At 39.4% G+C, this 9,184-nt stretch overlaps 1 pseudogene across 1 annotated transcript; it reads right to left on the minus strand.

Annotated features, from left to right (window-relative positions):
• Positions 1-4,229: 4,229 nt before the first annotated feature.
• Positions 4,230-7,506, minus strand: LOC306666930 (26S proteasome non-ATPase regulatory subunit 1-like; annotated as a pseudogene). The gene is made up of 2 exons: positions 7,419-7,506; positions 4,230-7,136 (listed from the first exon to the last, which is right to left on the minus strand). The product of its transcript is annotated as a 26S proteasome non-ATPase regulatory subunit 1-like (transcript).
• Positions 7,507-9,184: the final 1,678 nt, after the last annotated feature.

Consider the following 9,184-nt stretch of genomic DNA (forward strand, 5'->3'; position numbering starts at 1 on the left):
GTTGGATACATGCCTCAATCTTTACCAGTGATACTCGCCCCTGCCATGTGATTCACTTGGGTAAAGACTTGAAGCATTCTTTTGATAACTCATTCAAGAGTGATTAACCTGCTTCAAGGGATTCTCGATTCTCTTTGTTTGCAAATATAGGCTACTTAAGTGATAGTTTGGATGGCGGAGCCTATGCTTTCAATTCTTAGAAAGCATGTGGGAATGTGAATTGTGACTTTCATTAGAAAGTGTGTGGTAGGTAATTACTGCTTTCATCTTTGTAACCATTTTCCCAACTTAGAGTTGAGAGGAAAGTTCCATTTAATATCTTATTACCCAAATAAGCCAAATTCCCTTGCTCATTTATCTTTCTATCACACTGTGTAACAAACCTTTGATACCAGATTATTCCTCCTGCTTTGTCCTCTCCATGGCTGTAGGAGAAATTGAGCACAATTGAAGGAGATCATCCATCAGGGAAGCTTGTTTCATCTGTAAATTCATGATGACCAACCACAATTTGCTTGCTAACACTGCTCAGTAATTTGATTCAGCCAATTCTCAACTGTCTCCAAAATTTTTCAAATTTTCATGCTGCTTCTCAGAGAAGTGGTTATTTCATATAGGAATGAGAAGGTAAATTATAACTTTACCTTTCTCCATCTGGCAATAAAACCACCTGCCTCTGTATCCTTCCTTTTCTCCTGTTTCAATAAAAGGAGTATCTCATCTCTACTCCTTGAACTCTGAATGGTTTTTCGTTCCTCCTTCCACAGGGAAAGAGTAGGCACTAATGAGGTGTTAGGTGCAGTTCAAAAGGTACTGGGTTCTACAGTGAATATAGGAAAACATAGGCAAAGCCTCTTTCTTTATAACACTTTTAGAATGCAAAACAGGTAAAAAATAAAGAGGCACAACATATATAGTCAGAGGGTGATGACAGCTGAGAAGGAAAATAAAGCAGGGCATGGAGAGAGAATGTTGAGTGTACACAGTCTAAGTGCCAGTTTAGGTGGATTTCTTGGGAAATGCTTCTTTGAGTAGAGGCCTGAGTGAAGAGTGGCTGAAAGTTTGGTAATCTGCCTGATAATTGCATAATTTCAATGCTTTTACAACTATATAAATCACCCTCTATATCCCTAGAGTAGTAGATCTTAACCTTGCCCACACAGCGGAATTGCCTGGAGAAGTTTAAAAAATGTTCATGAATCTCACCCTCATAAATTCTGGTTAATTGAGCTGGGGTGGGAACTGATGATAAAGATTTTTAAAAACTCCTTAGGTAGTAACAAAATATAGCTTAGGACCCAAACTACCATCTAGAGATTCTTATTCAGTGTGTTGGAGATGGAGGTCCAACTAAATTTAACATATTCTTTATGTGAGTCACATGATCATTGGCATAGAAAATTTTACTTCTTCTCTCTTTGGTTTTGAGTATCATCCTTATGCTGACAACTGTGTTTCTAGCCCAGTACATTCTTCTGAGCGTGTATACCCAACTGCCTTGGTATATCTCTAGTTGGTTATAGTCATTTCAAATTTGACAGAACAAAGTGAAATCCTTTCCCTTTCCCTCCACATTAGCTTTCCTACAAATGTTATTATTATTATTATTATTATTATTTGTCTTTTTGAGGGATGTAAGGAGCAAAATTAAATGTGTGACATTCTGTGTGCTGTGTAACTTGCAAAAAACAACTTGTTTACTCTGTGCTGTGTAACTTGCAAAAAATGACTTGCTTGTGTTGTAATGAGGTGATGATATGATGTTGTCCCTAGATAGATTAGATAGGATTGACGTTGCTCCCACGTTGGAGACATGTGCAACTGACCCCAAGTAAGATAACTAACTTCCCTCAGACCAAGACTGGCTGGCAGGGTCTGATAAAAAGGATTTAAAAGACTCATAATGAGCCTAGCTCCAGTCCCCATTTTACACCAATGACGCCAGTGTTGCGCCAAGCCTGAAGGGGACTCACTGACTTGATCATTGCTTGCTGGAACATCCATCATTCTGACTGTGACCGAGACATTCCTGTGGAAGTGACAGCGGAGCTGCCCGTGTGCATCCTGCCTGAGACGTCTCCGCTCGGCCTGCCTGCCGTGACCTCGCTGCCCTCCTTCTCCTTCTAACCGTCCTCACCGAACAGGACTCCGGGGGAGGGAGTTCCCCAGCGAGATCTCCTGAGCTGTCTTCCTGACTGACCTCTGGGAGTCGTTGCCCTTCGACTCAAGACACGTCACACAGGAGTGGACCTTAGGAACGGGTCTCAGTAAGGAATGAGTCTTGATTATTCGGGGCTTATAATAATTTAGTGATTAAGCTGTGTATGATATTGGTGTGCTAAAAGTTAGAATAACTATAATTGTGTGATCAGCATCAAATAAAAGCCAATTGATTTTGGAACAAATTTACTCTCATTGACTCCTTCTTGCCACTCGTGACAAGGGACACAACCATCCTCTCAATTACTCAATCCAGAAATGTGAAGGAATTAACATGACTTTTTTCTACCCCTCATCTCCCCATCCCATCAATCACTCTTTTTAATCTTCTTGTCTCCTAAGAATCCTTTAGCTGCTTACCCCTGTTACATCCTTCAGCATGTGCCTTCTCTTCCTCTAGGCCTCATCGTCTTGTTTGGACTACGTAGCAGACTTCTATCTGATCTCTTCTGTTCATTCTTAATTCCCTCCAATCCTTTCTTTTTACACAGTATAACAGTCAAAATGGTAATTAAGAATACAAATGTGGTCACATTGTTGCATTCCTTAAAATCTTTAATTGGTGTCATTTAGAAACCTCATCAGAACTCAAAGGCATAGAGATTTGGGCTCTTCATTTTTTTTCACATTATGATACCTCACCTCCTCCACTGATTTTCTCCAACTATACCACACTTCTTGCCCTACCCTTTTGTAACCCAGAGCCATCACGGGTGCTATTCTTTCACCTAAAACATTACGTAGCTTCATTTGGTCAAGCTTTACCCATCTGTTAATTTTATGGGGCAGTTTCACTTCCCATGGGATGCCTTTCCTGTGGCTTGCAAAGTTCAAGATCCTACAATGTCTTCAACAGTACTTACTTTCCTTTACTTTCTTTTTTCATATTAATGACTCCTTATTCAATCTGTCTTCCCTGGCAGATGACAAGTTTCTATGAGGACAGTTACCCTATTTATTTTGTCCACTCTTGGATACTCAGTAGCCACCACAGTACTGACATTTATGTGGTATGCAATAAATATTTGTTGAATGAATGATTTTAGGTGAAACATATTCATTTCCCTGATATACTAGGCTCTCTTTAAAATTTGTCAAAATGCTGTATAAAGGTCAAATAAATCAAGTGCAGTGGGACTTCTTCATGTTCACTTCCTCTTGGAGCAGAGGAGGATGCCGCTGAGTGTGTTTTACCCTGTGTGGCTGCCACTGATGACAAGGAAGGTCTCGATTCTTCCTTTCTTTGGGCTATTACACACTTGTGCTTCTCTTGATTGTACTAGCCTATATTTGTGAATTGAAGGTCATGAGAGTGAGGAAGAGAGGTGTAATTGGCTAGAGTACAGAAAAAAATTCATCTTCTGTTCTTTTTCAAGGCACTTAACTGGAAAATATACATATAGGCTGCTCCAAAGCTTCATTGAGTTATTAATGAAAAAAGCCTTCAGGTGTTCCAGATATGCCATAGAGAAGAAAAGATGTTTTATCTTCTTTCATTAAAAAGAGTACTCTTGCCCAAGCCACTCCCCAGTCAACACCTGGCAGGATGGTTAGACAATGGAGTTTGTTATAGAGCTGGTTTTGTTGAGAGAGGGAGTGGTGGAAAGTGTTGTCAGTCACTGGAGGTTCCGACTGCAGCTGAAGTTATCCCCAAATAGGACAAACCAAGCACGTCAAATGGTAAATATCTTTAATCAGAACATTTCCTATGGTTGCCAAATTAAAGCAGATGTAAAATATTTATCACTTTAAATCTCTCTTGTTTAGATTACTCAAAGCAAATGCCACTGGAACATGTTTAAAGTAGTTTGAGCAGAGCCCAAATAACAAAGATAATATACGCATTTTTCTTCTTAACTTTAGATTTTCTAATAAAATGTATTTTGCTTATTTTCAACTTTTCATTTCTTAATTCCTCAATTGACACTCAGAACAGAATCAAAATATAATGACTGCAAATGTGTTTTAAAATGGATATTAAGATAACTCTTTTTTTTTTCCACTGGAGATTTTAATATATTTATTTGAAAATCAAGTTCTGTGAAAGAGCACACTAAATAGTCATACATCTTCTTTTCAACCAAAGACTTGGAGTCAAGGTTCTTCGGGTCAGCACAGAGGCAATGATGCATGCATTGAGTAGCAGATCTCAGAAGAACTCCATTTAGGCATTTCCAATATGAGCCTGGAGAGTTGTCCTCAGATGAGCAAATGAGATTTCTTGTTCTTAATCATCAATATATTCAAATGGCTCTGGGGGTTCTGGCTCTTGCTCCTCTTCCTCAATTTTTGGGCCATGTGCTGCCACAGGTTCCACTAGCCCTTCAATGTCCTCATTGGTGTCCTTCAGAATGACGAAGCCTCCAATAGAGAGAGGTTTGAAAGGCTGGTCTCTGGGTCTCTGGCCTGGTTAGGACTTTCAGCTGGGCAGGTATCACTCGAGCTGGGTTATCCAAACACTGGAAGTTTGGCTCAGGTTCTTTTTTCTTCTTTTTTCTCTGCCTCATCCACTTCCATTTTCTCCTCTTTTTTTGTTTTCTTTTCTTTTTCCTTCTTTTTAGCTTCGGCAGTGATAGATAATACAGCAGTGGAAACCTTTTCTTTCCTTTTTTTCTTTTGGTACTTCCAGAGGGGCAGGGTATGCAAATGTGAATGGTTTACAGTTGGATTTATATTGAACTTTTGGCATCTTTAAGTCCTTGTTCAGGTCAGTGACACAGGTTAGGGTATAAACCAATGACAGAAAGTGTGAAAGAGGAAACCAGAACCAGAACTGGGTAAAGACAAGGACACTAACCACAGAAGGCATATGAGTGTGCCCAGTCCTGGACTGTAGAGAGATTGTGACATTATGACCACCTGCATTCAGTATGCCCTGGACCAGAATAGCACCAAACTTGACCATGACATCATCATGCTTATCATTGATGACTTTGGAATATAGCTGTCTGAACTGATTCACCTTTGGACAAGTGATTTCAGTCTACTGGATCATGATGAGAGCAGAAGCTATGAGAGCGCCTTGTCTCACATAGTTCACAGGGTCATTTGTCATTGGTTCTAGCAAATTAATTGCTTCTTTGTTTCCTGTACCAGCACAGCAGATCCCCAGGGTCATTGCATCTCCATAGTGCACATGAGGGTTGTAACTCTCTGACAACAAAGAAACAACACTTGGACACTGATCAGGGGTCCTGAATAGAATGAATCCGAGTGATTCCACTGCTGCCCTCCTGACATCGTCATTAATACGGCTTACAACAACATGCAGCAGGCGTCGAATGGCTTTGTTGTTACCAGAGCCACAGTGAACCATGGCGACAGAAAACATTCCAGACCTTCGAAGAATTGGGTCCTTATCACGACAGAGATTCAATGAGCGCATTGGCCACTTCCATCCTCCCAGACATCACTAAAGCAATGGCGACTGCAAACCCACGTAGAATCTTCTCATGCTGAGTTTCTTGTACATATCCAACCATGTCTTCAATAGCCTGGATATTTTTAGAGCCCAACATAACCAGACCTAGTGCCAGGTCAGCTGCTTCTCCTGTCACAGCAGCATCCTGATAAAGGTTTGTTTTTAGCAAATCATACACATCCTGGTGTGCAGTTCCCATGGCAGCCAAACCAAGACCCAGACTGCCTCCATGTCTAACGATATCATTGCTAGCATTCTTTAGCTGATTAAACAAATAATCAATTATGTTGCCACCATGATTGGCATGAATAAAACCCAATGCATAGAGACCTCCACCTTCCTGATAGGCTGATCCTGGAGAAGTGTCCTTGGGAAGGTACATTGCCATTAACTGTAATGCTTCCTTCTCATGACCCTTATGAATCACACCCAAACTGGCTGTAGCAGTAAATTTTGCCCAATTAGTGACTCTGGCCAACCATCCCAAATTATCTCTCAAAAACTGGTCACTGGTCATCCCACAGTGCAAAAAGGAGTTTGCTATAACAGGTGCTGTGTGACATACAGAATTCCATACTGTATCCTTTGTGTTTTTTAGAATCATGAGGTCTGTGTTGTTATTTTGTAGTAGGAACTGCAGATGTAACTCAATAGCCATTTCACTGCTTAAAATTTTAATCATTTTCAAAGCCTGGTTCTTGGGCTGTGGACTGGCATCTGGTGTCTTTCCTGAAAGCACACTACCTGTCTTTTCCTCTGTTTCCATCGAGTCACTGTCTTTCTCTGATCCTGCAACAGATCCGTATTGGTGGATCCAGGCACAGAAGCAATAGGGGTGCCAACAGTTCGAAGATTCTGGATTACAGATGACAAAAACTGCTGGCTAGCACTTTCATACAAATCAAAACGAATCTGATAAGCCATCAGGAGGTTGTCTTCCTTTACCAGTTTTTCTAAGATATCACACAGCCTGAGAGTCATCTAAGAAAATAAAGCACTGACAAACATTGATGAAATCAGGTTTTTCCAAGTTCACGTAGATTTTAACTAGAACTCTTAGTACTTTATTCCAAAACTGTTTATTTTGCATTAAAGACATGCAGAGCTTGAGGCTATAAGCTAGCATTCCTGGGACATCATTTGACTCCAGTATGGTCTTCTCAAAGACATCTAGTCTCCGTGTCTCCAGAGCAATGACGACAGCCTGCTTATACTTGTGATCATCGAGACATCGCTGGAACATTTTATTCACAATGCCTTCCAGCCTCTGGTCAATTTTTTTTTTTTCTCCTTCAGGCGAATCTGCATTTTCCACACATTATTTGGTATAGTGACCAATGCATTTTGCTATAAGTCTCCACATATTCAGAGTTATCGTTGACCTTGAAGAGGTCACCTGCTCCAAGAGCATAATTCAGAGACTCCTCCAAAGCCCGCATCTAAAACACTTTAGATGCCACTAAGGCTGCAAACTGCTGACTCCGGAAAACTTCATCTTATAAAGACAGGAAATAAATCAGAATTATGCCGTATTTTGTTATTTTCTTCCTGTTATGTTTAATGCCCTCCCTCCCTTAGATAATCTTGCGTTATTATCCCTATTGTGCAGATGAGATGAAAGAATTTCAGGAAAATTAATCTGTTATTTTAAATCATGCAGTGAATAAAGAGAGGAGGTTGCAATCTATCCCTTTCTATGACACTATGACACTCGGCAGCCTTACTGTTTCCCTGTGGTGATGCAAGCATAATCCTGTCTATGTATATGAGTACAAACTTTGCTGTGAGATAGACCTGGATTTGAATATTGTTATAGATGTGATCTTAAGAGGTTTCTTTTCAAGTCCTGAAAACTTGGGCCTCATGCTTACTTGTAGAATATGGGAAGAACAACACCAGTATTAGCTATACTCTTTACCATATTAAAAAATTTAGCTCAATACAAATCTTGTAAGAAGGCATTAGAAAGCTTTTCTTTCTTTTTTCTTCTTAGAGCATTACAGTTCTACATAGTAGTTGACTTCATTTTGACAAAAATCACACATGCATGGCATTTGATTTTCCTCTCTGTTCCTCCCCTTTCCCTTCCCTCCTCCCTCCCCCTATTCTCCCTCCTCTACTCATCTTTCTTTCTTTTCTTTCTTTCTTTCTTTTCTTTCTTTCTTTCTTTCTTTCTTTCTTTCTTTCTTTCTTTCTTTCTTTCTTTCTTTCTTTCTTTCTTTCTTTTTATTGGTATTTTCTACATTTATATAAAAGTGAATACTCTGTTATAATTTTACATAAGAATATAACATGATTTTGTTAAATTCATTCCATATTTCCTCCCCTTTCCTATCTTCCCTCCCTATTGATCTCCTTCTCCTCCACTGATCTTCCCTATGTATTTCTGATAGCCAGTCCTTCCTCCTGCCCCCACCATCTTTCCATTATTTTACTCTAGCTTCCACATATGAGAGAAAATATTTGACCCTTGATTTTCTGAGTCTGGCTTATTTCACTTAGCATGGCATTCGCCATTTCTATCTGTTTACTGGCAAATGCCATAATTCAATACTTCTTTGATGGAAGAATAAAATTCCATGTGTATGGATCCATGCATCTATTGATGAACATCTGGATTGATTCTATAATTTGTGAGTTGTGCCGCTATAAATATTGAAGTGACTTTATCACTATAGTGTGCTGATTATCATTTTTTGGATAAATACCAAGGAGTGGGATAGCTGGGTCATATGGTGGTTCCATTCCTAGTATTTTGAGGAATCTCCACATTGATTTCTAGAGTGGCTGTACTAATTCTCAGTCCCGCCAACAATGTATGAGTGTATTTTTCCCCCAATATCCTTGTGAGCATTCATTATTATTTGTGTTCTTCATAACTGTCATTCTGACTGGAGTGAGATGAAATCTTAATGTTGTTCTAATTTGCATTTCCCCGATTACTAGAGATGTTGAACATTTTTATATGTTTGTTGGCCATTTGTGTTTCTGCTTTTGAGAAATGTCTGTTTTGTTCTTTAGCCCACTTATTGATTGGTCTGTTTGTTTTTTGGCATTGAGTTTTTCGAGTACTTTATATATTCTGGTTATTAATCCCCTGTCAGAGGAGTAGCTGGTAAATATTTTCTCCCATTATATAGCTTTTTTCTTCTTGATTTTGTTTCCTTTGCTGTGCAGAAGCTTTTTAATTTGATGACATCCCAGTTATTGATTCTTGGTTTTTCTTGAACTTTAAGGGTCTTGTTGAGGAAGTTGGTCCTAGCACCTATACGAGGGAGTGTTGGTCCTATGTTTTCTTCTAGCATTTGCATGGTTTCTGGTCTAATTGGATCTGAAGTCTTTGATCCATTTTGAATTGACTTTCATACAAGGTAAGAGGCAGGGGATCTAGTTTTATTTATTTTTATTTTTTTTTTTTTTGACGGTGCTGGGGATAGAACCCAGGGCCTTGTGCTTGTAAGGCAAGCACTCTACCGACTGAGCTATCTCCCCAGCCCTAGTTTTATTATTTTTTTTTACAAATAGATGGTCAGTTTTTTCAGC

Source organism: Sciurus vulgaris (assembly GCF_902686455.1).
Source record: "Sciurus vulgaris genome assembly, chromosome: 7".
Taxonomy (NCBI): Eukaryota; Metazoa; Chordata; class Mammalia; order Rodentia; family Sciuridae; genus Sciurus; species Sciurus vulgaris.